Source organism: Pteropus alecto, unplaced genomic scaffold (assembly GCF_000325575.1).
Source record: "Pteropus alecto unplaced genomic scaffold, ASM32557v1 scaffold157, whole genome shotgun sequence".
NCBI classification, from domain to species: Eukaryota; Metazoa; Chordata; class Mammalia; order Chiroptera; family Pteropodidae; genus Pteropus; species Pteropus alecto.
Window position 1 is genome coordinate 839,016 of NW_006440626.1, and position 7,159 is coordinate 846,174.

Here is a 7,159-nt window from a genome sequence, read left to right on the forward strand (position 1 = left end):
CCCTCTTTCCTTCCTTCCTTCCCTCCTTCCTTCCTTCTCTTTCCTCCCTGTCTTCAGCAAAGCCAGTCGGTGCCCACAGGGGAGTGAGAGCCCTGGCTGGGAACGGGCTTCAGGAATCACCTGCGAATGACATTGCCAAATCTGTCCCTCAGAGCCCTTCTCCCGGCCCTGCAGTGCAGCCCCCCTCGTCCTCCAGAGACAGAAGACAGCCGGCCTCCTGACTCTGCTGTCTCCCCAGTAAAGGTAAGGGCAGTCTCACGCACCTCTTGCTCGGGATTGCGGGAAATTACCTCCCGTCCGTCCTCGTTCTGAGGTCGGCTTGGACTCGCCGGGTGGGCTCCTGGACTTTGCCCCTGTTTATCTGCCTGCAGTTCTTCCTGCTGGGAGGTATCAGGACAGAATCTGTGCCTAGTCCTGACGACGATGGCAATGACAATAATAGCGAGCTAACATCGATGCGGCCCTCTCCACCTCTACATGTGTTAGCTGCTTAATCCTCACAGCAACCCCAAACCTTCAGGAGACCGAGGCCCGAGGGGCGGAGCAGGTTGCCCAGGTCGCAAAGCTGGTGAGTATCCGAGGCCATGACCGAGCTGTGGTCAGCTTCTGGAGCTTGCCGTCTGGGCCACAGGAAGCTCTCTTTGGGGCCCGTCCCCACCCCGGCACCACACCTTTGTTTAGTGCTGCGTTAGCCAAAGTCCTTCCATACCAGTCTCCCCCGAAGGGCCATTTAAGCATCGGCGCATTCGCAACCACGTTAAGTAATTTTCTTCGTCCTGGTGCAGCGATTTTCACATGATAGTGTCTACTCACCATGACCCTTAAATTGATCAATACGATGTATTTAAATCAATAAATAGAATGTATCCAAATATAGTATAAAGAAACAATGTGTCAAGGTACATCGTATTTAAACAATGTATTTAAATCGATGAATATAATGACCAAGGGACCCTAAGTGGACATTTACTGGTTCCAGAGGATTCTCTAGTTTCTACACTTTCCTGGCAGAAATTCTGAGAAGAGAGTTGACACGATGTCAATATATTTTAGTCGCTTTCATATTTTCCTGGTGCTTCCTAGAACTTTCCTTAAACGTCTCAGGTCCCTTATCATTCCCTATTGAACCGTAGTTATTGATGTGCTGACTTCATCTCTCCCCTCCCCCACACTCTAAGCATCCGGAGGTCAGGCTGGATCTTTGCTTCATCCGTCTGTCCATCCTCCTTTTCACCCCCGAGTCCCCACCCTTCCCAGACAGCAGTCTAGCACCATCCCTTGACCGTGGTCAGGCGTCGGTACGTATCCGATGGATGAGCGAATGAGCAATCCTCTTGCTAAGACGCTGCGTGATGGACGAGACCCCTGTGCACACACACCCAGGCTCGTCTCCACGGCCCAGACGAGGGTCCGTCAGGCTTTCTCGCTGAGCTTCACCGCATCAGAAAGGCCTAGAACGTGAAGGCGGAGCGGCTGCTTTCAGGAGAATCCAACTGAGACGAGAAAAGTTGTGTGAACACTTGGAGGAAAACATTGAATTACGACGAGGGTCTTCTAGCTGCCCTTTGTCACCACAGTCGCTGTCACCGAGCGACCGCAGGGTTCCAGGGTCTCGACGACCCTGACATGGTTTCGGGGGTCCTGCCTCCCCCCATCCTCCATCTCTCCCGACGGGTCGGGTGCTGTCCATACATAGGCTCAGCTCCAAATGACCCGAAGCTCCCGGTACACAGTTCCCCTCAAAGGGCTGATAAAGTTTTTGCTCCTTTTTTTTTTTTTTTGCAGAAAGGTGAAGTAATAACGATGACTTAAATCAGTTAAAGTAATAACGATTTCCTCAGGGCTCAATTCTAGACATGCGGGCAATGGCGTGGTCTGTACTCCCAAGTTCATATTCTCGTTGAGAATACTTTTCAAATCACAATCGAAGTTAAACAGCCGTCTGAGTTTAACCGTGGCAGAAGGCAACAGCCCGAGCTATGTCACGGGACAGGACGCGATGAGCTTATAAATGACAGGCTTCAGGATTCAGAGAATGGAGAAGTGACTGTGGTCCGAGCTGGTTCGGGGAGGCTTCACCCAGAAGATGATTTCATGCTTCCCCGTTAGCCGCAGGCCAGGCCGCTGGTCGGAGAAGAGAGCGGGCCGAGCCCCTGCCGAATGCCGTCGTGGCGGGAACCGACGTGTGGAATGAGTTATACTTTCCATTCCCCAAACCCATTTTTTTCTATGTCTCATCGTCACCTGATGAATCTGTGTTCTAATGAAGAGCTGTTACTTCACACTCAGCAGCTTCAGCTGCTGCCGGAAATGACAACAGAGTGAAGATACACCAATTGTGTCTCGAGGGATGTGCTCGAGGTATTGGGACTACTTTTCTTCCTCCTTCGCTGCCTTCCCCTAGTGGCTAAGTTTGCTCGAATCACTTTTGAAGAAAGCAAGTTACGCTGGGATTCTGGCCCGCGGGGGTTGTAAGCGGGAGAGCTAAGTGGAGGATCGGATTCTCTTAGCAGAGCGGTGGGCGCTCTTTGAAGTGAGCCGGGCCGAGGCCTGGCCCGTTTTCTTCCTCGTGTGTCGGGAAGGAGGACGCTTACTGGCACGTGGGTAAACGGCCGGCGGCGGGGCTGGGGCGGACTCCCCCACGGCCGACTCAACGCAGAGGAAGGGGCTGGGTGCCCGTCAGCCCGGGCGCCGGCCCAAGCTCGGGGTGGGGGGGCGCCCTCTTCGGTGTGCGGTCCTCCAGCTTCGGTGCCAGGACCTCGCTCCGTCAGTATCTTGGGACTTCGTTCCACACCAGTGGTCTCACTGGATTCTGACTTGATAGCTAAGGATTAAAGACCTCGGGTGGGACCTCCATGACTCAGATTGCTCAGATTGGGCCGGTGTTTCACTAGATAGGACGAGGCTAGGTGTGTTGAGGCGTATGGCTGGTGCAGTTGGCATCCAGCCCTTCCCCCAGCCCTCATCTCTACACACAGGCGCCTGAAGCTCTTGTCGTGAGGCCTTTGCTTTCTAGTGCTCAGACCGCACGGGCCTGGGCGTTGGGCAGGCCAGGCCGGAAGCGCCAGAGTCGGTGCCCTCAGCTGGTGTTGGATGGGGCAGGTGGGGAAGCCACGCTTCCCAGGGATTAACGCTGACATGTGTTCCGTGCCGCCTCCCTGGGCTCCCCATGGACTGAGCTCGGGTAGCCGTGGGAGAGCTGCTGGTTCTCGCTATCCCTGCTCCACTCTCCCAGGGGCCCCCAACTCCCAGGCACTCCCTGGAACCCTCCTAGTATGGGTGGAATCACGTGTCCCCAAAAAGATATGTCGAAGTCTTAAATATCAGCACCCATGAACGTGGCCTTATTTAGAAACGGGGTCTTCGCAGATGTCATCAAGTTAAAATGAGGGCCGACTGAATTAGGGCGGGCCCTGATCCAGCGTGACAGGTGTCCTAAGAGACACACATCTCCTCCTCCTCCACGTCCACTGCCACGGCCTGCTTCAGACTCATCGCCCGGGGTGCTGCGGTGGGCCTGCCTCCCCAAGCTCTCCTTACCCTCTCCCCTGCTTCTGAAATAAATTCACAAAGCACAAACCTGATTATGTCGCTTCCCGAAGTCTCGACTGCTTCGTCTAGTAAGATAATATTATTGTTTGTCCTCCTTCTGGTACTTTCTAGGTTCGATTTTTTGGTGCTCAGTTATGTAATCTATCTATAGCTGGTTTTACTATTTCAAAGAACAGCTTTATTGAAATATAATTCACGTACCATAAAATTTACCCCTTTAAGCATACAGTTCCGTGGATTTTCGTGTAGTGACAGACTTGTGCAAACCGTCACCACTATCTAAGTATAAAAGGGCTCCGTCACCCCAGAAAGAAACCCTGGACCCATTAGCACCCGCTCCCCAACCCTCCCCTCCCCCAGCGCTGGCAACCACTCATCTACGTCTGTCTCTATGGATTTGTCTATTCTGGACATTTCATGTGGCCTTCTGTGACCGGCGCCTCTCACTCAGCACTGTGTCTCCGGGGCTGAGTTTCACCCGTGTGGTGGTGTGCGTCAGTCCCCCATTCTCTTTTGTTGACAGATAACTTTGCAGTGCACGGGAATCCTGCATTTGGGGTCGTTAGGAAGGATGATGTCGTTATGAACATTCACACGCGTGCTTTTCTGTGGACGCGTGTGTTTTTAGTTCTCCTGGGAGGATAAAACTTTTGAACTGTGACTGGCATCAACGGTTCAGATATAACAGAAGTAAAACCAATGAATCACCGGAGTAGCAATTAGTAAAAGTTTACTGTGCACACACTGAAGGGACAGTTTGCCAGCGGGGGCCACTCGAGCCAAAACGCGGGCCGAGGCTCAGGGAGATGCAGAGTCCAAAAGCCGCATGAGTAACGAGAAGGCAGGGTCTGCTTATTCTTCAGGGGACTGGTCAGCCCTGGGAGACAGGGCAGTTTGCTTCCGGTGTCCAGAGGCAGCAAGAAATGACCCAGGTCAAGTTGGTCTTACAAAATATGTTCAATTAAGCTTTGCTCGTGTGATTGAACTGCTTTGCCTGCTCAGGGAGTTTTGAAGGCGGGTCTTCGTTTGCTTTTGATTTTGACGTGTGATTTTCCTTTTCTCCTCCCGAAATTTCCTTTGTTTGGCCTTCCTCCTAGTCAAGCAGCTAGACGACTTGGCAAAACTGTCCCAGAAACGCTGCCTGTCTTGCTTGCTGCGTCCCATCGAGAGCGCGTGATTTCAGTCGCCTTCCTGATGTTCGCTCTGCTCACCTGGTGAAGGTGGCGTCAGCCAGGCTTCTCCTGCATGGAGTCTTTCCTTTTATTTCGTGGTGGGTTCTTTGAAACTGTAGGTATCTCCATTCATCGGCAAACTATATGTTCATTCATTTCTTTACGTCTGTATGGATTCGTGATTTCCTGCTACGCCCCACGGCTTTTCATCCTTAGACCATTATTTCTTGATTTTATTTTAATTAAAAAAATTTTTTAAGGGTATTGGGATAACATTGGTTAATAGCATTATTTATTTTTAAGCTCGAAGCATCCTGGGTTTGGCAGCCTTTCGAAGGCGGATTCCGCGGGTTTCGACTCGTCCCTATCATCCTACGAGCCCTTCTCTTTCTGGCCCTTCTCTCTCCTCAAAGGGGGCAAAACGCATTCGATTATTAAACCTCTGCTTTCGTTAGGCACCGAAGTCTCATTGGCTAAAGCCAGTCACGTGGCCTGGCCGGGTGTCGGCATGCGCGGGGCCACACAAGGACCCGGAGCCCTGCAGGTGGCGCTCCTTGGGGACTGTCGGTCCTGCGGAGAATGAACGTCCCAGCCAGAGGGCAGCCTCTCTGCAGCTCCCGCTCATTGTCGCTCTGCCAGACGTGAGCCCCGTGTCACCAGATCTGATTTTTTTTCCCCCGGAGAAACAGAACTTGTCGAGTTGTAGACGAAATCCAGATTTTAAAGTCTCGGCTCACGTTTTTAACCCCACGCGGGCCCTTCGGCCCACCGACACCGGCCGCGATCAGTCACCCCAGGCCAGCGCCCCTGCGTCCCTGCACACAGCCCCGCAAGAAAGCTGCATCATGTCTGCCCATGCGAAGGAGCAGACATGCCACCGACATCTGCTCAGGAAAGCTCCAGAAGGAACGCTACTGGTTCAGCAAAAAGAGCTCACGAGGTGCCGGGGCTGGCTTTGGTCATGCCGAACTCGGGGCTCAAGTGACGTCCCCAGGACCTGGCCACGCCATCTCTTAGCCCTGTTCTCTCCTTCATTCTGACACGGCCTTTCTCTCTGCAGCCACAAAGTTGGCAGCTCCAGGCGACCACAGTCCTCAGTGCTCGAGGCCCCCAAAGCAGAGAAATTCTCTTTCTCCAAGGACCCAGTCCTGCCCAGCAGACGTGCCCCAGCCCCACTGGGTGCCACATCTCTGCCCTGGCCAGGCTGGTTCGTGAGCCCACCTGACTTGGGAGTAGCTGGGACATCCAAGTAGAATGTCACAGAGTAACTCGGGAAGGAATCTGAGCAGGAAGAACAGGTGACCTTCGCAGGAGAGGCGGTCAGCTTTTGTCTGCAGGTAAGGCATGTGAATATCAAGATGCCAGAGCAAGGAGTGGTGTTTAGGTCCCACCCATGGGACAAGAACTCGGTGGGTCCCCTGGCCCTCAACTCTGTGCTCTTTTGTCTACGCTTTATAGAAGCTCATGGTGCCGATGTCCCAGTCTAATGAGAGGTGGTCGTGGTGCTCCCGGGACATGAGTTTTGTTACTGGAACTTGGGCATGAGCTTAGAGTGGGACTTGGAGATTTAAAAAGTCATATTATTATTATTATTAATTGCTTGCATGTTCACTATAGAAAACTGTAGAAAATGCAAAAAGGTGGGGAAAAACTCACTCTGAAAGGTGACAAGCTGACAAGCTGGCATATTACTCTCTCTTTACCTGGATGAGCTTCTGCTGTGTGCATAACCTGCTACCTGCTTTTCTCCCATAAAACCATAAAACCAGTTCCTCAGCGGCTGTCTTGACTCCTGAAGTGTCTGACCTCAGGGCAAGATGACCAGCCTCAGACAACCCAACTGTTGCAAGCCCGGCACTTCTCAAGACCGCAGCCCAGTGTCCGCCAGCCCGGGGCCAGGATGACCTGGCTGCTGCCTGACCCGCTTGCCCTTGGCTCGTGGGCGGAGCCCACGTGGGATGGGGGCGGGAGCAGCGCGGGCCCCGCCCATCCTTGGGCTGGCTCCTCTGCTGGCTGGTGCCTGGGCGAGCGGAATGTCAAGTCTCTTTGCTGGCTGGCCGTGTGACCCCTGGGGGCCCCGTCCTACCACAGAAGGAGTTGTGAAGACAATGAGCGTTCCGCGATCTCCAGACCGTCCACGGCGAGTCCTAAAGCGACGGTTCAGGCTCATGCTCGGCCCTGTTACTGAGCGCACGCCGCTGGCTCCCCGGTGCTGAGCGGATGCCAGGGGGCTGTTTTCCTCGACTACGTACCTCCAGGCTTCGAGAAGTTTCGCACGCACACGCTGTGCACTCAGCCGACCGAAATGATTCTCCGTTGCTCTCACAGTCCACGGTGAAAATCACACACACCACTTTGTAAAGTAAATGATTTTTTCACCTGATAGATCATAGCAGCCCTCCAGAGTTGTTGAGGCCGAAACAGTCGGTTGAGAG